Raw genomic sequence first — 24,851 nt, forward strand, 5'->3', positions numbered from 1 at the left:
GCTAAGCAACAGGCAGGGGCGGCAAAAACACCCGGCGGGCCGGATAAATGTTTTCGGCGGGCCGCATGTGGCCCGGGGGCCATAGTTTGAGGACCCCTGGTATAAGTGGTATCATTAAATAACATTAGATTGCAGAGAAATAGTCTTCTAGGACCATATATATTGTGCCAATTGGATTCTCATTATGATTGGACCTGTGGCTCAGGTTCATATTCTTCTATGTATCTCTCATAATATCTGGGACACCTGGGCCATTAGTGCAGCGATGTTACTATAATTATTTTATGTGTTTTACTGTTGAAGACATTCAACGTCAAATAGGGTAAACACCCAGGTTATGGAATAAAGCAACTAACCCTGAATTTAAAATAAATGTTTTTCTGACTTGAAGTCTGACCTTTTCCACTGTACCACGATTGGCCTGTGTCTTATTCACATTCATATTGACAGTTCTAGCATAATATCTAATACTTGTTGGAGCCTGATCCATTTAATTTATAAACTGCTATACCACTTGAATAAGAAGAACATTACTTTTAAGACAAAAATATTTATTTTTTATTTCTCACTGTGCAAGGACTAATTCAATTGATTAATCAATATTTCGCAGTGAATGACTGAGCTAACATTTTAGCCAAAGCTCAGCAGGACTTTCATTACATTCTCATAAATACTCCAAGGCTCATACATTTTTAGTCTGCTTTTATTTAGACTGCTTTCCATAAAAATAATCTAAACTCATTTTTAATGAAATTAAAAACTCTTGCATTTATAATACTTCGATGGCTACTCAATTACAGTGTCAGAGGACAGATGTGAAACTGAACTATATTTAGAGAAATGACACCACTCTGAAATAAATGAGTTCAGGTGAGTAATTACATTCTAGCTCTAAGACTTAGAATTTCTAATACATCATCTGCCTGTTCCAACAATGTGAAAAGAAGAGTTAGGTCTTGTAGAGTGTTAATTATAACCCTTAATAACTGACTGTAAACTCTCACTAGATACATATTACTTCATTATAAAGTGCACCCTGGAAATATGACATTTTTAGGCAACTATAATGTGAGATTTGTTTGTAAAATATGTTCTCCCTAGATATAAATCTATAATTAAATTATTTTAAAATACTGCATTTAGGCCCATATTGTCCACTATCCCTAGATAGGTACCTGTTAAGACACTAATGAAAATTTCAGTGATGTTGACTTCAAAACCCCTTCTATTCCCACTTATTAAATATTGGCATTCAATTCCTGTACATTATTTTCCATACAGTCCATTATGGACAGCTATACCTTCAGACTTTAGTTATTACAGAGCGCAGCACCAATAATTCTTTTGACTACTCAGAGAAACCTTGCATGGTTCTAAAAAAATATGTCCGGGAATGTGGGAGGTGGCATGAAAGCTGGTAGGTGCCTGGCTTTGCCAATTTTTCTCCTGGTGTTCAAGGCGCACGAATGTCTGCCTCAATGTGATCTTTCCAGGGGTCTCTGTCAGACTCTGGCTCCATAGTCTGGCTTCTCTTTCTGAACAACCCAGGTGAGTTCTGATCTGTGTGTTACTACTTGAAGACACTTACAACTTTAGAATCAGATCTATGGCCACAGACAATAGTATGGTGAAGGCCTGGGAGGAGTGGGTGCAGGGTGGAGGGGGTCAATGGGAAAAAAACAAAAGGGACATTTGTAATACTTTCAACAATAAAGATAAATTAACACACACACACACACACACACACACACACACACACACGGAAACTAGATCCAAGACAAGCTTCTATATTAACTCTCCAGGGCATTTCTCAAACATTTATTGGGTTGTTACTGTTTTATCTGACACTGTACTAAATATTTTAACTGCACTATTTCAATTAATACCCTTAACAGTCGATGAGTAAAATACAGAGATTATCCTTATTAGCAGAGGAAAAAAAACAAGGTTCAAGGAGACTTTGTAACTTGATCTAGAACATTTCATATGTGAAGGCCGTGACCACTGAACAGTACTGTCTTCTAGGAGGAGGCTTATTTCTTTTTGACAGGTTTATATCCCTTACTCACTGTTATATTTCACCTGGATTAAATTATACATGCAATTATAAGAGTTGCAATTTCATCATTCCATGATCTTTTATTTATTTTAGATATAAACCGTTCAGAACTAGCGAACTAAGTTGTCTAGACTTGAGACTATAAAAGCTTTAAACATATAGACTGTTCATTTTATCATAGCAGCAATTAAGTGGGTTGAAAAAGTACAAAAAAATATTTAGTCCTTTATCACAGGTTAAGAGCATTATCCTTGTTGTACCAGTATGACTAACATGCAGCTGATAAGCTATTTAAATATGAAATGTGTTTTAGCTGATAAAATGCCAGTAAAACCAAAAAAGTGAACGAACTCCATGTAGAAGCCAGGTTAATTAGGAAATGATTCTCTGCGTACCATCTGACATATAGTGGAATTAGTGATTTTAACACTTACACATTGATACAATGGGAGGGAGAGTTTTTTCTGGTGACCGGAGAACAGCAGTGTTCTGGGCACTGGGATCTTGATGAGGTCAGGATCTCTTCTATGTTTGAATCATCTCCAAAACACCATTTAGTAGTAGATTTTATAATTGCTCAATACCTCACAAATCCTGAAATTTGGCATTTGACAGGTATTTTTATTTTTGTGCTAGAAACCTGGAGAAACATGACTCTCCCTGTCAAATTGGTACTGGCCACATCCTATGTTAAGCAGAGATGAACTGGCAAGAAGTACGTAACAACGGATTTCAGCAATACTTGTAAGGCAGTTGAAGTCTATTTAATTTATGCTGCTTACATGTAAAAGGTAACCCATTGCCTGCTTCTCTGCAAAGATGATTCCAAAAAGGTCACTTCAAAGGAATAAAATTCATCAAACATCCCCCTCCTCACCTCTGTGCATAATACTGCATAAGCCTTCAGTTTGGATGCCCTGCCCCCTTTTAAGTGAGCACCACTATCTGTAACATGAAATCTCAAGATGGCCTGAAATTTTGCTTCATTTGGATGGTTTCAAATTTTACTGGCAATAACATGATCAAAATGAATGGCTTTAATTTTTTAGTATAAAGCAACCATTCCCCAAAGTCTGATTTTACTCAGTGTGTATGTATATGTGTTTCTAGGTATCTTTACTGACAAAGCCAATCTCCATCTTCGGACCAAGAACACCATCATGAAATCAAATGTCTTCTCCTTTCAAAATTGGTGGGAAATGTCTAACAAATGCTGATTGCTGCAGGAGGCTTCAACAACTCTGCTGCAGGTATCATTTCTGATTTGGTAACAGTTAATCTTTTTGACATTTATATAAATGAGGGTTCAATGTGCTAAATTACTGTCCCAGCAAGAGGTGCAGGTCTGAAAGAACAAACACTCAGAATCTTGAGAATCAGTTAATCAGAAAAGGTAAATTATTAGAGATCAATTAATCTATTATGTATTTACTTCCCTGACAAATTACAGGTATAAAATAGATATTTTGCATTCTAATTCAAGGATTGTAAAATATAAAGGATAAATAAAATTGCAGTGAGTTGACTCAACCCCAAGACTGCATATAATTAGCTATGACTTCTTAACACATGTGGCTGACAGCATCACAAAAATCCAACAAATATGAGAACCTTGGAGTCACTATTTCCTTTGGGAAAGGAGATCTATATTATTTGCATTTTAGCTGATATTAAGAGAGTGGCTATATTTTCTGAGGTAGTTTAAACACTTCTTAGGTTTATTGTACTCTTTAAGAATAAGCAAGAAGAGCCCAGCCAGCATGGCTCAGTGGTTGAGCTTCGACCTATGAACCAGGAGGTCACCGTTGATTCCTGGTCAGGGCATAGGCCCAGGTTGCAGACTCGATCCCCAGTAGGGGGCGTGCAGGAGGCAGCTGATCGATGATTCTCTATCATCATTCATGTTTCTATCTTTCCCTCTCTCTTCCTCTCTGAAATCAATAAAACTATATTTTTTTTTTTTAAAAAAAGAAGAGCTTAAGAAGTTATATTTGTGAAACTGAAGATCACATTTCCTCTGGAATTCTTGGAACCAAGTTTCCCAACTTGTTTTGCATTTTGACTGCTGACCAAATACAAGTATTTTGTATTTATGAGAGCCTCTTTCAGATATATGAATCTGGTTGATATATTTGGGTATGTTGTACTGTATTGTACTGATCATTCAGAGAGTGCTTAAGTGAAATGGGCAATTCTCGCTAGGTTTTATAATAGAACCTTTTAATCTCATTTCTTGTGCAAGAACATGCTTCCTTTGTATGTCATGGGGCTTTGGAAGCCTGCTCTTCTGTGGTTGTCTTACGAACTCAAAAGCAGACTTCTTGGCCATAGCGTGAAGAATTGAAAGATAATGTAGGGAATAACATCTACCCCAAGGCAGACTATCAGAATCTAGGACCATAGTGATAGAAATTATCCACTGCTATGTAATGATGTAAGTGCCTTGTATGTACAGTAAAATACCATTAGCCTACTAAATGACACACTATTATTTGGCTTGAATGGAGTTCATCTCAATAGCTGAGCTATGGTGAGAACATTGGTTCTGATTCCTGGGACACTGTTCTTTTTCTTGGAGTACTGACACCAGTTAATATTTTTACAGCCAAGCTCACTGACAGAGAAAAATTTTCCCGGTGCTTTCTGAAGCTATAAGGCAAAGTATTTCATGTGAACTTAGTTTATATTCCTTAAAACAGTGACCCAGAAATTGTGATAAAAGGATGCCAGCTTTTTTAAGAAAAAAAAAGTCCCTTTGAGACAAAGCATGATATGTTTCTTCCATGACTAACGGTAGAACCTCAAGTGACATTGAAAAAGCAGTATTATGCTACTCGAAATAAGCCAGTCAGAGAAAGACAAGTATCACATGATTTTATCTATATGTGGAATCTAATGAACAAACAAACAAAAAAACCCTGATGAACAAAATAGATTCGGAGACCTGGAAGCATGGAACACACTGTCAAATCTTAGAGGGAAGGCAGGGGTGGATGGGTGGGTGGGTGGGTGGAAGGAGATCAACCAAAGAACTTGTGTACAACATGTATAACCCATAGACACAGATAATAGTGTGGTGAAGGCCTGGGGTAGAGGGCAGGGCAGGCTAGAAGGGGTCATTGGAGAAAAAAAGGACATATGTAATTCTTTCAACAATAAATATTTTTAAAAAAAATAAGAGAAAAAGAAAAATGACTATTCTGACTAAATAATATGTCTCTAACATCGAGTCTGTAATTATTTTTACAGTTTAAAAGGATGGTTTAAATATCAACAAAATGAAAGACTTTATGATGAAATTGCTTTAAATAATTAATTTTAAAAACTATTTGTTTTACTTTATTTTCAGTGCAAAAGCCCAGTTTGCAAAGTAATAATAGATTACTTTCTAATTTAATATCATAACTGCTTTCTTTTTAACCAGTGTGGACCATTTTAATTAACTCTTTAATAGCAGTATTTGCAAAGGAGTTATTAAATTAATAGCATAATTAGGGGTTGTTTTATTTTTTTATACCACTTATTTCATCTATTCTTTGAACACATGAAGGTGATTAAAAATGTCTCTCACATTAATAGAAAAATTGGTTCACTCCCATGGTAGAATATTGTTGGAAATATACAATGCTTAGTACCTTCTTCTATATTTTTCTTTAAACTCCTTTGCCTCTTCAAGGACCACACCCAACTTCTTCCTTAGAAGGTAGGGTCTGGTGGATATCTTCCACCTCTGGTTTGAACACTCTCCCAATAGAGGCTCCTATCTTCACATGCTTTCTCCCCAAGGTTAGATTTATGGCCTTTTTCACGCCCCATGACTTAATGTCCGCGTGCATATTCTTGAATGAAGGAAGCTCTTCAGTATTCCATGTTGATTGAGTTTTACTGAAGAAAGACAACAAATCAGATAGTCCCTCTCTAAACACAGAGCTAGCAAATTCACTGTAGCCTTTAGTTCCCACAAATCTTACTAAGTTTTTTAGACAACCTCCCTTCCTTTCTCCACAGGGGAGAATTAAAATGTATGAACTCTTTTCACATGTTCTCCACCTCACTGAAAATTACATCAGTTGTGACTTGATTCTCCTCTCAACGGTTCTCAAAATGCACATTCATTTTCACCCACTCGTTACCTTTGCCCTCCTAATGCGAAGGAATCCATGCCTCTCCTTTTTTTAGGTTCTAGGATGATTCATCCTGGTTATTATCTACTTATAATCCATTTTCTTTTTTTTAAATATTTTTTTAAAAATATATTTTATTGATTTTTTACAGAGAGGAAGGGAGAGAGATAGAGAGTTAGAAACATCGATGAGAGAGAAACATCGATCAGCTGCCTCCTGCACATCTCCCACTGGGGATGTGCCCGCAACCCAGGTACATGCCCTTGACCGGAATCGAATCTGGGACCTTTCAGTCCGCAGGCCGACGCTCTATCCACTGAGCCAAACCGGTTTTGGCTATAATCCATTTTATTAATCATGCTTTAACCCAACATAAAAATAAATTAAAACCCTCTTTTGTCATTTATTCTCCTTTGGCTCTTTCTCCAGCTCTCATGTCCACCTTTTTGCTATAATCTTGGACAAATGTTTCTGGGCATGGTTTTGCCATTTTGTTCCTTCTCTGTGCTCTGAAATTTCCTTAGTATTAACCAAGGGTCCAAATAACAAGTAGAGCATAAAATCCTAGCTATTCTAGAATTATTAGTGATGGATGTTCTCAGAGTAAACAGGGAGGCGAGACTGCTAAAGTAGAGTTGCTGAGCAATTATTAATATTATTTGGGGCAATAAATTGAGAAACATGTCAGTGACTATTTAATGACTGCCTGTGTAGCCTCACAATGTAAATTACAATCTTCTTAAAAATCGACACTATGTTAGATTTATGTGTTCCCTTACTCAATAAATATAAAAGATTAGTCAATATTTTATAGTGGATGAGGGAATGTGTTTACATAAATGCACATATAAATACTGAGTCCCTAATTACAGTCCCCCACAGACTTCGGAGAAGCTCAGAATTGTCACTATAAGAGCACACTTTTCTTATCAGCATATCTAGTTTAGAGGACTTTTGCTGGCACAAGGCAGGATCATATTTCAAATGCATTGCATCACCTAAGGAATGTTAATGGGAACTATATATTTTTAAATTCTTTTTAATGCATAAATAATTTTCTTCTTTCAAAATAGCCCTGAACTTTAGAAAAGTCAGATCTCATAATCTATACATGAAAGAACTGACACCTAAAAATGTTAAATAACATTGCAGGTGATATGAACCCTATGTTCTATTCAGGTACAAACCAGAACGTGGATTTCCAACTTTGACTATTGCTTTCCTTCTACCTCATCAAACAGCTCCCTGCCAGGTGGTTTACTTCTTCCAGCCAATATGCCCAGATTAGAAGCTTCAGAAGACAGGCTGAGAACATTTAAATAGCAAGGCAAAGGTGCAGCGATGAGGTAGCAGCAGGTGATGACAGTCAGCTGGAGCTATGGAAGATCAAGCAAGATGAGCAGGACTTAAAGAAAGAGAAGGAACATTACCAAGCTCTCCCCTGACTCATCCTCCGGAAAGCTGGCCAAAGGGGTCATTCTCATCCTCCATGAAACGGGCAATACTGTGAAGACCTCAGATCCAGACCTGTGTTTCCAGGCAACCCAGGCAGCCAGGAAAATCCTGTTCCAGGGAAAGAACGCTCCTCTAAGGCTGGTTGTTGAAGCAGGGCTCATTTTCAGGCACATGGGCTTCCTGAAGTCATTACTTCACCCCTTGCAGTTGGAGGCAGCCTGGACCCTGACCAACATCCCTGCAAAGACTTGAGAGCAGATCCGAGCCATTGTGGAAGGGAGGCACCAACCAGCCCTTCATTGAGCTGCCTGTGTGGGAACAGGCAGCGTGGGCTTGGGGTAACACAGCAGGTGACAGCCCCCAGTTCAGTGACATCATTATCCTGAGCAAAGCCATCCCACTCATCTACTGGCCTTGGTTTCATCAACCAGACTAGTTACATTTCTGAGGGACATCAAGTGTACCTTGCCCACTCTATGTAGAAACAAGAACCTGTACCTTGAGAAAAAGAAAACTTGAGGTACATGCTGCTCATTGTCTTCTACCTCTTGAAGCATCATGGCATCTAGGTTCTCTGGACACCTGCTGGGCCTTCTCCTACCTCACAGATGGCTGCAATGAGCGAATGGCCAAGTGGTTGACACGGGTATCTGGCCCAGACTGGACAAGCTCATGACTAGTATGGAACTCAATGTCTGACCTCCTTGCTCCACACTGTGGGGACATTTTCACTGGAATGGATCCCCAGACCCAGGTGGCCATCAAAGTAGGCATGCTGAGCATGCTACCCCAGTCCTAAAGCACCCCATGCTCTCCATCCAGAGAGACAGCCTGAGTCCTGAACCACATGGCCACAGGGACCTGCCAGCCCCTGATTGCTGCATTCCTTGGTGACTCTGCTTAAAAAATTGGAGAATTTAAAACCCAGAAAGAGGCTGTCTATAGGGTGGCTAACTTCACAATGGAGAACTGTGGACCAGTTGACCCACTGTGTCCACACTGGAGTCTTAGAGCCATCGGGGAATCTGATTACCATCCAAGACACCAAGATTGTTTTCCTCATCCTTGACCTCATCTCATAACTTCCAGAAGCTTTCTGAGAGGGAAAACCCATGTATAGCTCAAGAGAGGGGCAGTACCTGGCAGTTCCTCACTGGTTGAACTGAACCATTTGTCCTAACACTTTTGTTTAACAAAAGCATATTTTCACATGAATTATGGAGTTATAGAATTTGTGATCCTGTATTCTTCATGACATGTGTGTTGTTGTTTTTTCTCAAAAGACTTGGAGCAACTTTGAGATTCTATGAAAAGCCACTGAGCATTATGTAATAACTTAAAGACATGTTGTTCTTCTGTGTCCATTAGGTCATTTAACATATCCACAGATGCTCATTAAATAACTGTTGGTGGGATGAACTGTTGTTTTATATCTCATTCATAAGAGAAATCTTGTTAAATGACATTCTGGAAGTTATTGCTAAAAAAAATTGAGAAGAAGAAGAAGATCTGTCTTATCAAGCAAATGCTTATTTGATGTCTAAATATTTTTCTATGTAATCTATGAAATAGAAAAAATTTTAAATATACATACAATATAAAAGATCTAACATTGTCTGCAGAGTATTTTCTAAAACTTTAATAACTCAAAAGTTGGAATGTGCTTTGCTAAATATTTTAACTTTTTACTAGATAAATTTTGCATGAAGAGAAGATAAAAAGTGAATTTTCACTATTTTCAAAAGATAGAACCTGAAAGTAATTTAATGATTACCCCGTCTTATGCCATGACACCACTGACTGCTTCATTTTGATCCTTATATTAAAAACTAAACATGTCTATGTATTTTTATTAGAATATTTTCAATTAATTAGACATTAGATTAAACTTAGATTGAAAATTAGTTTAATGTCAGTTTAATAATAAAGGTAAGGATACATTTGTTTCTTCTGATCTTTCTCAATGAATTACTACATGAAGTAGGTTACTACTTGAGATTGCTTATGTTTCACCTTTGTTATGCTCCTAATTCACCCCTTATGAATATTCTTACTTCATGTAATAAATTTTACATTTTGGTGAGGTCATTGATAATTTTTTCTAAGCTACTGTAACTTAAATTTTGTTAGACATAGTATTCATGCATGAACAAGTAAATATGCAAAATTTGTCCATAGATGTTACATATCTTCTTTGATAAGTATATCAATTTACTAGAGAGCATATATATAGATGGGGCAGAGTGAAGCCTGCCATAAGCCTGTTTATGCAGTTAAAACACAGATATATGAAACCGATGCAGCAAGAAACCCCCTTATATGGTAGCAAGAATGCATATCACGTATGAGGGGAGATATGCTTCCCCTCTCGCCTGGAACTTTGAAAGACAGCAAATCCTCTGCTACACTCTTCTAAATGCTAAGTGGGTGCTTCTCTTTGCAATGTTTCTTTAGCCACAGAGATTAGAGCAGTTCTTCTGAAGGAACTGGAAAGGAATCAGGGAACTGTCTGCCCTTGGTCCCTTGCATCTAGCTCACGCCTGCCCCGCGCTGCTGCAGACTTACCGTTTCATTAGCACACCAGAGTGAAAGCAACTGAGCCAAGGGCAGCTGTCATGCTTGCCCATCCAGGACCACTGAGCATGTGCTGACCTGACTCAATTTAAGATTCCAAACCATATGTTATACTCAAGTCTTGTAACCTCCCACTGCTGGATGTAATGAATACATGTTTAATTCAACATAGATCACAGAGTCCTCAGAAGGATGCAAAGTAGTGTAACTCCCAAGTCTGTATATTTTCCTTCTACAGTTTCCAAAGGCTGTTTGCATATTCCTAGGAATTCACTAGTTTCATTAGATTCCATTGCCACTTGGTGAATTGGTTGACGAAGCAGTGGTTAAATTGTTATTGTTTCTAGTAGATTTTGAAACTTGTCTACCTTATCAAAGGATTCATTTGTTAAACCAAATACTGGCTAGGATACCTCTTCTAAGAATTTTCATTTTATTCCTAAAACTTTTATTAAGTAAAATTTTTAAAAATTTTATCACAGCAGATGTTCAATAGATCTATGAGAACCATTGTAGCCAAATTTTAAATTTTGCCCATCAGTTATCTATCAATCTTAAACTTAAACCCAGATTATGTTATCTGCTTTATAACAAACTAGTGCCCCAGTGCATGGATTTGTGCACATTGAAAGGAAATTAATTAGAAGAAATATTTTCATATCACTATTCGTGTCTTGTTAATGAAAATAGGATTCTACTGAGTCTCCTATCTACCTACTCCAGGACTTCTGTGATGATCAAATGAGATGAGGCACCTGAAAACACTTCACAAACATTTGGTTAACTGTAAAATTTTTGCACCTGGCTATAAAGCAAGTCGGGTTTCTGGGCTGAAGAAACTCCAAGGAGGCTAGTTGCTAGGGAGAGGAAGCTGGGCATTGCTAGTGACGTCATTACCCGGCGCCCACATCCACCATTTTCAGGCTGGGCTGGGCTGTGGGCCGCATTTTTCGCTTTGGGGTCTTGGCAGCAGTTGGCTGTGATTTGGTGGGGTGTCGCTCCAGGGTGGTGGTGGGGCCTGTGTCCCTCCACCAGGTCCATGGTGCCATTTATTTTTAAATGGCAGTGTGCATCATGGCAGCTCCTGTGTTGAGCGTCTGCCCCCTGATGGTCAGTGTGCATCATAGCTACTGGTCAGACAGAGGGACACTTAGCCTTTTATATATATAGACTAGAGGCCCGGTGCACAAAAATTTGTGCACTGGAGGGGGGGGGGCCCTCAGCACAGCTTGCCCCCTATCACATACTGGGAGCCCTCAGGGGATGTCCTACTCCCTGCCCCCTGCTCTCCTTGGGGAGCGGGCCTAAGCCACAGTCTGGCCTCACTTTTAGGGAGGCGACCGGGCTGGTCAGGGGAAGGCACCAGCCCCATCACCCCGCTGCTGCAGCCACTGCCAGTCACTGCAGCCACCAAGGTGTTTTCATCAACACGGACTCCAGTCCCTTTACCGTGAAAAAATGACAACTTTCTTTAGGCAATTTCAAGATGTGTCTTTCATAGGATATGACATTTCTTTATTATATTTTTTATCCTCACCTGAGGATATGTGGAAGAGAAAGTGAAAGACAGAGAGTAACATCAAAGTGAGAGGAACACTTTGATTGGTTGCCTCCTGCATGAACCCTGACCTGGGCCCAGGCCAGGGAGGAGCCTGCAACCTAGGTACATGCCCTTAGTCAGAATTGAACCCAGACCCAGCAGTGGGCAGGTTGAGGCATTATCCACTGAGCAAAACCAGCTAGGACAGGATATGACATTTCTTAACCCTCCAGCAGCAGACCTTCCTTTTTTTCTCTAGGAGTGTGGTAAAAAACCCTAGATCACCTATTTGGATTCTTATTACCCAAGTTACTAAGAATATTACCAGTGGCATACAGGGAGCTAAGCCAATGAGCAATCAGAAAAGGTGTTTCCTCTGTAGTTCACACCAATTGCCGCCTTGGCCCCTGCCCAGACCTACCGCCTCTGGCCGAGTCATTAGACCTGGGCAGGGGACCTCCAGCTCCCTCAATCGTTGGCTCAGCCCCTGCTCCCCATGATCACTGGCTCTGCCCCTCTCCCCGCCATCGCCAGCTCCCTCCCTGCTCCCCACAATTGCTGGCTCTGCCCCTGCACAGGCCTAATGCCTCTGGCCAAGGCCTTAGGCCTGGGCAGGGGACCCCCAGCTCCCACCATCGCTGGCGCTGCCCCTGCTACTCGTGATTGCTGGCACCGCCCCTGCCCAGACCTAACACTTCTGGCCAAGGAGTTAGGCCTGGGCAGAGGACCCCCAGCTCCCTATGATCACCGACTCCGCCTCTGCTCATGATTGCTGGCTCCGCCCATGCCCAGGCCTAATGCCTCTGGCCAAGGCATTAGGCCTGGGCAGTGGACCCCCCAGCCCCCCATGATCTCCCGCTCGGCCCCTGCCTAGGCCTAATGCCTCTAACCAAGGCATTAGGCATGGACAGGGGACCCCCAGCTCCCCCTGATCACTGACTCCGCCCCTGCTCCCAGCGATGGCTGGTTCCACCCCTGCCCCAACCTAATGCCTCTGGCCAAGGTGTTAGGCCTGGGAAGGGGACCCCCAGCTTCCCATGATCGCTGACTCCGGCCCTGCTCCCCGCGATTGCCGGCTCCACACCTGCCCAGGCCTAATGCCTCTGACCAAGACATTAGGCCTGGGCAGAGGACCCCCAGCTCTCACCATCGCCTCTGCCCCTACCCAGACCTGACACCTCTGGCCAAGATGTTAGGCCTGGGCAGGGGACCCCCAGCTCCCTATGATCACCGACTCCGCCCCTGCTCGTGATGGCTGGCTCTGCCCCTGCCCCGGCCTAATGCCTCTGGCCAAGGCATTAGGCCTAGGAAGGGGACCCCCAGCCCCCTGCAATCTCCCGCTCTGCCCCTGCCTAGGCCTAATGCCTCTGACTTAGGCGTTAGTCCTGGGCAGGGGACCCCCAGCTCCCATTGCTGGCTCCACCCCTGCTTCCCATGATCACTGGATGGGGGCGGGCAAAGGAACCCGGTTCTCCGATCACAGGGTCGCCTTTGCCCTGGGGGCTGCCTTTTCCCTGCCCCCTGGCTCTTGGCTGCCTCCTCAGTTTCCAATCACTGGCAGCGGCAGGCGGCTTCTTCCATCCTTCCCCTTTCGCCTCCCAGCATTGCACCTACATATGCAAATTAATCGCCATCTTTGTTGGCGGTTAACCGCCATCTTAGTTGGCAGTTAATTTGCATATCTCCCTGATTAGCCAATGGGAAGGGTAGCAAAGTTACAGTTAATTACCATGTTTGTCTATTATTAGATAGGATTATCACTACCTGACAGTTTAATTAAAATGTTGACATTTTATTCATGATAAAGATGATCACTAAGTTAGATTTTTAAAAGTTACATTAAAATATTGTTTCCCTCGACTACTGAGTTTTGGTGTGCCCCCTACTCGCCTCGCCCTATTCCTAGCTCTTTAGTAAACAGCTCTTTCCAGTGTAGAAACAATCGATTTCTATTTAAATGGAAGCCTGATTGCTGTGAGGAAAGTGCTTGATTTAGGTTGCAGGTGGTGAAATCAGTATTTGATGAAATCTGTGTTTAAATGGGAATGAGCAGAGTAATTGGCACTTAATTAACATCAGTGATAAGATGAAGTAGGAAGCTTATCTCTGAGTGTATAGAATCTATGGATTTTTTTATGAATTTCACTACGGTGTGTTTGTTTCCAATCCAAGTACCCTTGAATAGAGCTTTATTATATATTTAATTTCCATTGACATATTGGATTATGAGTCATATTCAAATACTGGATTTATTCAAATTGATAATACATATTACTCAGATACATTTGATAAAAGCAGTGATTTATCTTTCATATTACAGCATTACTTATCTTGATTAGGTGCACTGTCTAAATTTCCAGAATAATATTGATAGTGGAAATAATGCCTTTATCATTTATTGTTAAGTATTATATAGCAGTTTTCTTAAAAACAGTTTATAATTACTGTTATTTTTAATTATGTAACAAAGTGTGCCAACATATTTGGTATTCACCATTCTTTTCTTTTTTTTTTAATCCTCACTCGAGGATATTTTTTCATTGACTTTTTAGGGAGAGTGGAAGAGAAAGGGAAAGACAAAGAGAAATATGGATATGAGAGAAACACATCAATTGTTTGCCTCCTGCGTGAGCCCTGACTGGGGCCCAGATACATGCCCTTGACCAGAATCAAACCCGGGACCTTTCGGTCCCGCAGGCTGACGTTCTATCCACTAAGCCAGTGGTCGGCAAACCGCGGCTCGCGAGCCACATGCAGCTCTTTGGCCCCTTGAGTGTGGCTCTTCCACAAAATACCACGTGCGGGCACGCACGTACAGTGCGAAGTTGACTTAAAACTTTAAGTAAATCCCTGAACGGTTTGGCTCAGTGGACAGAGCATTGGTCTGCAGACTCAAGGGTCCCAGGTTTGATTCCGGTCAAGGGCACATCCCCAGTGATTGTGGGCACATCCCCAGTGGGGAGTGTGCAGGAGGCAGCTGATCGATGTTTCTTTCTCATCGATGTGTCTAACTCTCTATTCCTCTCCCTTTCTCTCTATAAAAAATCAATAAAATATGTTTTAAAAAAAGCTTTAAGTTAAGTTTATTAAGTTAATTTTAGGGGATGTTGTGGAGTAAAAGAAGATGCAGTGTTGAGGATTGAGAAAGGTATGTTGAGATGGTTTGGACATATAGAGGATGAATGAAAGGAGATAGACAAAACAAGTATTCAAGACGAGTGTGGATGGGAGCGTTGGAAGGGGTCGACCTCAGCGAACGTACCTCAATCAGATTGAGGACGTTTTAGCGAAGGCCAGTTTAGGAGTACCCTAATTAAGTTAATAACAATGTACCTACTTATATAGTTTAAGTTTAAAAAATTTGGTTCTCAAAAGAAATTTCAATCGTTGTACTGTTGATATTTGGCTCTATTGACTAATGAGTTTGCTGAGCACTGCACTAAGCCAAACTGGCTAGGGTGGTGTTCACCATTCTTCCTTTATTTCATCAAGTTCAGTTCCTGTCTATTCTCTCCCTCCCTCTCACATGGTATTTATCTTAAGTTCCAAGGTATTGCTCTCCTAGGGTTTCAGGAATGTATGTTGTTCCTTCTCCTTTGCTACTAATTTGCTATTTTTATAGCAAACTCCATCTCCTCTTGCCCCTAACCTTCTACCCTACTCCAATCCTGTGGCTCCCAAGCCAGTTTTTAGTTCCTGAATGTTGAAAATGTCTACTCTTCTTGAAATCTAAATAATATATGTTGGTATTCAACATCCTTTCCTCACCAGTTCATGCATCCTTCCTTGCATGAAATACAGTCCCTATCTCAAGCCCACTAAATCCAGTGCCAAGAATGGACAGTTGCACTCTGATTTGGGGGTGCTTAAAATGTATTTAGCATATGAGAGCTCATATTTTAGAACATGTAATTTTATTACAGGAAGTGGATATTTTATTAAGATTTTCTGTTGTATTTGCTAAATTAGAGAATAGTCTGTAAATCAGACATATACATCTTACTCCACCGAGTCAGAATCCCAGGAGGTAAACAATCTCCAGGATATTGCTTTTATAGCACTCACCTCTGTAGCCAGTGGGGAAATAAATATACCTAGAAAAAGATGAATTGACAGCAGCATGAAGACATACAAAAATCTGCTAAATGTCCCAACATTACTGACCATAGTGGCACCTGATCTTTTTTTTTAAATTTATTGTTTAAAATATTACATATCTCTCCTTTTTTCCCCATAGCACCTGATCTTTGATTATCCTGAGTAGAAAATGATAAGATGCTGGAGATTTACCTGTAACAATCATCCTTCATACATATGTTAAACAATTTGCCATTTTAAAACTGTGAATCTATAGTAAATAATGAAGACGTTGGTGTGTGAACTATATGAGCAAGTCTGTATTTCTAATTTAATCCTTCATTTTCCAGGGAATTGTCCATTGTACTTAAGTTTCTTTTAAGCAAATGGTAATTTTGCTCACATGAGAAGTGAATCATGACACCAGAGTAGTTAATGTTGTCGTGACAAGAACAGAGAATTTTGAAAAAGTCATCAGCATGAAATTGATAGCTGTGTAATTGTTACCATTTTAGAACATACTATGGGTTTTTTAAATATTTTTGTGACCTTTAACTTGTTGAATATATTATTAATTAAAATGTTCCAAAATATTCTGTTTTCCCTACTAATTACTTTTGAGACAGTAAGAGTATATATAGTATAATAGGTTCTTATTTCTGTTCTGGCGAGATCTCGTCCACCACCAAGCACCTCTCCCTGCTCTCCCCTCTTAAAAGTGAAAACTTTTGGTTCTAGGAACCAGGGAGCAGCTAGGAAACATGTGACTGTCTTTTCCTCTGCCCCGCACATTCTCAGATCACAGTCACTGTTGTTTGACAGAAGGAGAAGTCATGTCAATGGTTTGATGCAGACAACATTCCCATCGCTATCACTAACTCTGCTTTCTCGACCTTTCAGGGTAAGGAACACACCAGTCCCCAGACTCCCAAGAACAACAGGAAAAGGTGAGAAGCTTTATTTTTCTTTATGATGGTTTTTCATAATTGACTTGGATTTTAACATGATGGGTGTTAAAGCTTCATCAAGGCAAGAGATTCTCTGTATCAAAGAACAACTGAAACATGAATATGCTACACATGTAGTGCTTCAATATCAAGATGGTTGCCAAGCAACCGAGAACCATCAATGACAGTTTTTACAAATCTCCAGGGACCAATGCTCTTCTCATGCCATAGTGACAGGATGGTTCCACTTTGTTCTTTTTATTTTGTGTGTGTTATGTAAGGCAGAAAGAGCAGGAGCAGATACTTCACATCAGGGAGTAGAATGTATGTTATGTGGGATAGAGTATAAGTCTTACATCTGGAAATAAAATTTTAATTAGTAAAGTAATTATTTCAAGGCTGAAATGAGCAACAAAATGTATACTTACCTCTGCTCTCATGTGCATCTTAGAAACAAAACTTTCCAAAATGAATAAGAATCGGACTAGCCATGCTATTGAACAAAATCTACAGAGTGAAAATTATTAGTGTGATTAAAATTGTTCAATTACAAGTCTCTGGTGGAGAATGATAGTGTCTTATGTTAGCAGTTGTGACAGAGGTCCTCTCAGGGAAAAGAGTGTTTGCTGGGAAGTATAATTTGATAACGGCTTTGGGTTACATTTGAGCATCAGTTCCTTTTGTTTCTTCTGTGGTTTGTGCCAGTGAGAGGAGACAGTTTTCTATGTAACTGAGGGCCCCATAGACACTGCTATAAGAAGTGAAGCTTCTTTAAGACCATTAACGATGCTTTGTGTAAAAACCCAAAATGCTTGGTGTGATTTTTTTTGTAGCTCTTATTGAAGTTGATTAAAAACTGAGATTCACATTGCACTAGTGGAGTTAAAGGCAAGGGAAGGACATCCCCCAAAATCAAGAAGCAGAGGAGGCAGAGCACCACACAGTTCTAGCATAATTGCAGGACAGCATAGAGGAAGCCTCTGATACAGGTCCCCAAGCACCTCCTTTTATAGAAAGATACACCTCAGTTTTAAAAAATGGACTTTATTCCTCTCATCTCCTTTTGCTCGGAACAATAGTGTGCTTACTCTGTTGTTTGGAGGATATTTCCTTATTTGAACTACTAAGAGATATTATCCTGAAGCTATTGGATTTTAATGTGTTAGCCTGAGAGTAGAATGTCAGACCCTTCGTTGTTCTTGACAGTTTTGGTGATGAGGATGGGATGCTGAGAGGAACATGGATTTCTGGAAAAGGAAAAATGTATATGCCCTCCAAACAAATACAATATCAGTTTCAATATGGAAATTGAACAAATGAAAGTCATATGAACTTAGTCTCTTGTTAACTAGACAGCTGGGCTTCTTTGTTCAATAGCTAAATATTTCTCTTTCAAAACCAAAACAAAAATCCAAGTGCTCAGAGCTGTCGTACAACAAAGGTCTTCAAACTCTCTGTTAGTTCATAATATAGCCAATTAGGTTGTCAAAATACCGGTGATGGATCAGTAGACATTCAGTAATTATAAAATAATGAAAAGAAGGCGTAGGCTTTCAGGTGATATTTATTCCAATGGCTGCTGTGCTGGCAGAGCTCAGGATCACCACCAGCCTGGCACCACTCGCTGTGGGTAGCTTTCCCATCACACGGAGCTGAGTGCCCTCCCAGTGCTCACATAGGCCGCTGTTTAAGAATTGATCACTCTGCTTTCGATGACTCTCCTAAAACAGTTAGCTTCCGAAAGCAGGAACTTCATGATATTACATTACATTTTGCCGCAGATTCATACAAAGCTTAGCACACAGTAAGTGACTCTTTTCTTTTTTTCTGTAGAAATAAGTAAATACATATATTAGAAAGAATGTATTCTAATCCACCTTGAAAAACCTCAGTTGCCAATGTGGTTGAACTACTGTTCCCTGACAGCCTATTAAATCGGTATTAGATGGGTTCCTATCTCTAGGCAAATATCTCATATATATGTTAATACAGAATAACAGCTGCATCCCAGAATATATTAACAGGAAGCTTGACTTTGTGAGAATCAGTGTAATAAAAGTTCAATTGGTTTGTCTGGGTTTGCCTCTATGAAAACACATACACACACACACACACACACAAAAAAAAAAAAAAACCAACTGTTTTTCTGTCAGTAAAAATGATGTTCAGCAAGTCTTTGCAGGCCACATGGCTGAGCCTTTTCTTGTTGCATTTTGAAGTAGGAAGCTTCCTCCTTGTCACCTTCCACTTGACATTTTACAGGAACTAGAAACACAAGTCAGGTAGGAAAACACTGTGACATATTGTTTTCCCCTCCAGCTGACCACCAGTAATCTTAAAAGTCAACAATGTCAGATTTCAATTTTGTTGTTCACTGAATTACCACACTGCAGATTGAAAAACCAATCTCTACTTTTGTTGTTCTAAATCTTTGCTATGTGATGATTAAAAGAAAAAAATAACACTTGACTTGCTTGACAGCTGATTTTATTTTACCTGTGCTAAATATAACACTTTACGCTTACTCATTCCGGCAGATGCAACAGTCACCTGCCTAACAAAATACTAGTATAGTACATATAAACTAAGAAGGAAATCAACTCTTGACTGGCCTTCAGCATTTATTCAGCATTTTGGGGGGCATTTGGGGGATAGGTGCCTACTATGTGAAATGAATTATATGAGCTATGGATTACTTACAAAAATGAATGCTACAAAAGTCTGTTCTTAAGGATTTCAATGGACCCCAGAATTGGGGAAATATTCCCTTTATTGTTGTTCATGGCAAAAGAATAAGTTCTTCCCCAAAACATGTTGATTTTTACTGTGGGAACTTATTTCTCTGTAGAACAAAATACTCAATGTCTTTCTTCACACATTAAATTTGCAAGCTTTATTTTAATCATATATTTGATCAAGTCTTTACTAATATCAATAGCAGTGACTTTGTAAATCATTATAAACATTTACACATTTTGCCCAATTAACTAAAATGCATAATTAGATTTGGATGTCATGCAATGCCTTTTTAATTCAATGAAGCAAAGATGATGAATTCTCTAGAGCGAGATTGTGGTGGCTTGCCCCACACCCAGAATTTTTGCCTTTAATTCATTATAGCCACCAGGTAGCAATAGGATCCTGATTAAGAGCCCTCAATGGAAACACCAAGGAAACCAAGACTCATTTATGAAAAACAGAATTCTTGTGTTGAAATTAGTATGTAATTGTAGGAGTAGCTAGATTAACAAAGTTGAGAACAAAACTACTAAACTGCTTCACAAAATATTTGGTATCAAAATAGAAAAATATTCTGAATATAAATATTCATTCATTTAGGTGATCAGCAAATATGTTGAACACTGGATAGGTTTTCAGGCACCCTCCTGAAAAGATGAGCTAGAGATGGTCCTGTTCTCCTAGAGCTCATGTTTCAGAGAGTGTGTGTAGGGGGGAGGGGCATTAATTTACATTTACTAAAATAATTCATAAGTGTATCCTGTTACAGCATAGCAGTGAGGGGCTCTAATCTCAGGGGGTGATATTTAATAGGAGACCTGAGTGAAGAGAAAGAGACAACCAGAAAAGGGTTATGGAAGACCATCCTACCAAAAACCTTTTATGGTTCAAGAAGCAACAGGCCTTGTACTCAAAAATAATTTAATATTTATTAAGAGATCTGCTTGTTTTCCAAAAATTGGATCATTTTTTCCATTAAGAGACAGCCCCTAACTAATCCTAGCCTGTAGAGAGTTTATTTACAAAGGTGACTAAAAGCAATCTTAATATTGATAATAGAGGGTATGAAAAGGATTTATTCAGCATTGGGTATGATGTTCCTGGTTGTCCTTGCATCTTGGAAATGTATAACTGGAGGACTATCCTGTCCCCAATCACTTCAATGTCCATGCGTGTCAACAGGGGATCCTGTCAGGAATGATGAGCCTCCCCTTTACTTAAAATAGTCAAATTTTTTCATATCTGCTACCCTGTTGCTCAACCAGACACATGACATGGGAACTACAGCAGTTACCACACACCAGCTTCTCTCTGAATTGTTTCCCTTTTCTCTTTGAGAGCACATGGCTGGTATGAAAAGGTGTTTCTCCAGCACTGGCATTAAGGAATCTCCATACTGAAACCCTATTTCTTTGCACTGCAACTATCAAGCATTTCTTAATAATGGGTATGGACCATGTTTTGTTGTGTTTTGTTTTGTTTTGTTTTTTTCACTAAAAAAAGCAGCATCAAGTGCTAAATGCTTCATGATTGATTAAATATAAACTTTGAAAAGCTATTTTACTACTAGATGACAGCACTGAAATAAGAACATTTAATCAGGATTGAAACTAAAACAAAAAATACAAAGGAAAGGAAAATGAAAGTACATGTTAATGTATGAAACAAAAGCTTTACAATCAACATGGGATAAATTGACAAAAAGGCTGTGACATGCACAACTTGTGCATTGCCTTGTTACCTGTGTGCATGTATGTTTCCATGGTTTCAGCATCCGCGAGAGTTAAAACATAAACATTTTTATGTCACTGCAGAGCACCCTGTGCCTTGGAGATATCAAAGAGGGAGTAATGTTATGTTTAAGAGCTATCCAACAGGGCATCTGAAGGCACAGGTGTGTGTCCTAGGTGTGCCATTTATCCCCGAGTTGGTTGTAGGCATTAACATCAGGGGAGGGGGAGTGTATACATATATATTTTCCCTAAACAATTTATATATGGGTCAAATCGAACATTTTTATTCCCAAGATCTTATAAAGAAAAAGTGTCCTAATGGAACCAACCACCCAAACTCTTAGTTTTCTACCCTTAGTTCTAGTTTCAGGTGTTAGACTCTAAGTACTTGGTACCATCTCCAGGACTGAGGCTTTGGTGGTTATTCAAAATGGAAAAATATAGTTTAATTGGTTCTAAGACAGACATAAGCAAGGTGTTCATGGCCACAAATGTCTCTCTGTGTCATCAAAGTTCCATCCACATACGCTGGCATCCCCTCCCCGACCCAGTCCAATTTTCAGAAGCACCTCATGGTTACATCTCCAAGTTGTTTTATAATAGAAACAGGTGTATAATTTCTCATTGACTTATTTACTCCCCAAATCCTCATTTCAGAAACATGACACTAATTAGGCTCAACAGTTTTCTTTAGCCTGAGGAGATGAAGTTTAATAAAACTGAGAACAAAACAATTTGCTACAACTTCTAAATAATTTGTATTGGGCTATACCCATTCCTTTTCTACCACAATTAAAATTCTGATTCAAACTCTAATATATTATTCCTTTATTATTTATTAGAGTAAGATAACAGAAACAACACTTTTAAAAGTTCCCAATGTATCATTTATGAGTTTGGGTTACAAGCAATTTAAAATTAATGTGGTCAACTTAAAAAGAAATACCAGCTGTGGGCAGCTGGTATTTATTGAAATAATAATAGCTACCTTACTAAATAGAGGAAGCTTCCCAGATGGGTCACAGAAAGACAAGGAATAAGGGAATGATTCTAGATTCACATTTGGCACAAAGGACAATTTCTCAAGAAAGATAGGTGATTTATTTCTTCAGGATGACACTACCCAAATGAGTTAGCTTTTGATTCTTGAATCATTCAGCTGATAATATATACATCTCAGAAAGATAATCTGATTGATATTTTTTCCAAAATTAATGCCAATGTAGAAAACAAGTATCCATAAAGAAAAATCCAGGTGTTCACCAAGATGAAAATGAAAGATCAACATTCTATCTGCTGCTCAGCCAGAATCAATGCCTTCACTCTTCCTTTCAAGCATCCCAATATGATCAAAACTTTTAAAATAGTTTTATCCTAAACATTAAGGATTAAACCTTAATGTCTAGTCATCACCATTTTATAAATATTTTAAATTTTAATTATGTGCATTTAAAAATTATGAGGTGAAAAAAAGAAAGCAATTTATGAATACTCAATTTAAGTAGAATGCAATACTAACAATAGTAGATGGGTTCAACAGGCATTATTGATGTCCAAGTATAAGAGGAGCAGGATTCAAGAATCTATGCCCCATTGTCAAAAGCAGTGAAGGCTGTGAGTTGATTACATACTTACAAGGGGGTTAGTCTGCCACAGGTCCCTGGATGCTGGCAGAAGGCATGAGAAAGAACGGATGGCACAATACTCACAGCGCTAGCAATCGCCAGAATATCAGCATTGCACTACATCTCCAACTTTCAATTCTGATATAGGGAAACAGTGCAGACCAGAAGATGCCTGCACACATAGTGAATCTTATTCCAGGACAAGAACCCTGAGCTGAGAGAACCCAAAGCTTTTATAATTAGAATCAGCATGCCTGACCTCCTGGGGAGAAATAGTATATTGATGGTACTGGACAGCAAAGAAGCTTGCTCTTTACTCCAGAGAGAGACACTATCTCCAGTTTTCAGGGCTGTTTGCTGCACAGGTATCCTTGTAAATTTAGTCCAGAACAAAGGGAGTCAACATCTCAGTTTTGCAAGATGGGCAAAAACATATGACACCTTAAGATCTCTTAACACCCATTCTCCCAAACTTTCCCAGTCTCGAAAGTGTGACCCTCTTCTCTATTCACAAGGTATAGCTGAGTTAAGTAAACCTGATACAGAGTTGCAATTTTCTGTTGATTGTCTAAGTCACCACTCATATCTGTCTCCCTGATATTCAGCAAAAATCTTGGCCCTTGCAAATATTTTAATAAGATAATTTAAAATGAGTGATAGATTAATATTTGGCCAAAAATGTATAAACATGCATTCTCCACAAGAAGAAAAAATATTTCTTAAAAAGTAAATCAAGATTATTAGTGAGAAATTTAAACCCTAAATTGTGCATATTCTCAATAGAAGTAATTTTAGTCGAAAGTCTTCAGTGATAAAAGACAGCCAATGCTTTCAATCTCTTTTGAGTACAAATATATCAGCAAAGCTGTGTTCAAAGATGCATAAGTCTTCAAAGGCAAAATTCAACTTCAAAGCCACATCCAATGTATGCACAGAGGATGTCTTTAAGAGATTTTTAAGTCTTGGGTGAGTTTCATGATATAAAATCCATCTGTTAAAGCTAATGAGTGAAAAAAGACAAAGTCTTAGAAGACCACATGTGCTTTGAAATGACACATGAGGGTATCATGATACAATACTAATATGGTACAAAATAAAACAATATTTGCAAAATTGGATTGGATAAATAATATTGAACAATTTGATGAGGATCAGGAACATCATTTCTTTCTTTCCTTTTTATTTTTTAAAATACCCCAACAGAAATAACAAGGCAACTCTAAGACAGTTTCTCTACTATAAGATTTATTAGTAGAGAATCTTAGTAGTGGTACCTGATTTGTTCAATCCATAGAAAGAACTAAGGATAGTGAGTTCTGAGCTATATTAAAGAAACAGTCAAAGAGTTCTTAACCCAACTTATGTCTTAATTTGTGATAAATTTCCTGAGAAGTGAAAAGGATATAACTGCAGGGGAAACCTTGCCCCACACACTTGTCCTTGGATCAGTAAGAAGCACTCAGGTCTGGACTCTGCCAATAGTTGATATCATGGCTCTTTCAGAGACTTTGCCAGTTGGTCCTCAGTCCACTAGACATATCCTTGCCTTGAACCTCAGAGCCTCAGATTTAGTAACTCCTACCATTCTCGTCTCTTCAATCCAAGGACTATCCCTCAAAGCATATCCAGCTGTGTCCCAGTATTCCTCTAGGCCAGTGGTTCTCAACCTTCTGGCCCTTTAAATACAGTTCCTCATGTTGTGACCCCCCAACCATAAAATTATTTTCATTGCTACTTCATAACTGTAATTTTGCTTCTATTATGAATCGTAATGTAAATATCTGATATGCAGGATGGTCTTAGGCGACCCCTGTGAAAGGGTCGTTCAACCCCCCCACTGCTCTAGGCTATCCCTCCTAGGGTACAGAGAACCAATATGCTGGTGTTTGAGGACGCTGTGCCTTAGAGCCAGGTATAAGAGTAAACTTCATTTTCTCTTTGCCCTTTCATTAGAGTGCAAGGGATCTGAATGGGTCTG

The 24,851-nt window shown here is 39.2% G+C and overlaps 1 long non-coding RNA gene across 1 annotated transcript in view; it reads right to left on the minus strand.

Moving 5' to 3' along the window:
- Positions 1-15,958: 15,958 nt before the first annotated feature.
- Positions 15,959-24,851, minus strand: part of LOC132239676 (uncharacterized) — a 39,526-nt gene continuing 30,633 nt past the window's right edge. The window contains exon 3 of the long non-coding RNA XR_009454110.1: positions 15,959-18,603. This is a non-coding gene — a long non-coding RNA (uncharacterized LOC132239676). The remainder of the gene's footprint in view (positions 18,604-24,851) is intronic.

The sequence above is a fragment of the Myotis daubentonii genome, chromosome 8 (genome assembly GCF_963259705.1).
Source record: "Myotis daubentonii chromosome 8, mMyoDau2.1, whole genome shotgun sequence".
NCBI classification, from domain to species: domain Eukaryota; kingdom Metazoa; phylum Chordata; class Mammalia; order Chiroptera; family Vespertilionidae; genus Myotis; species Myotis daubentonii.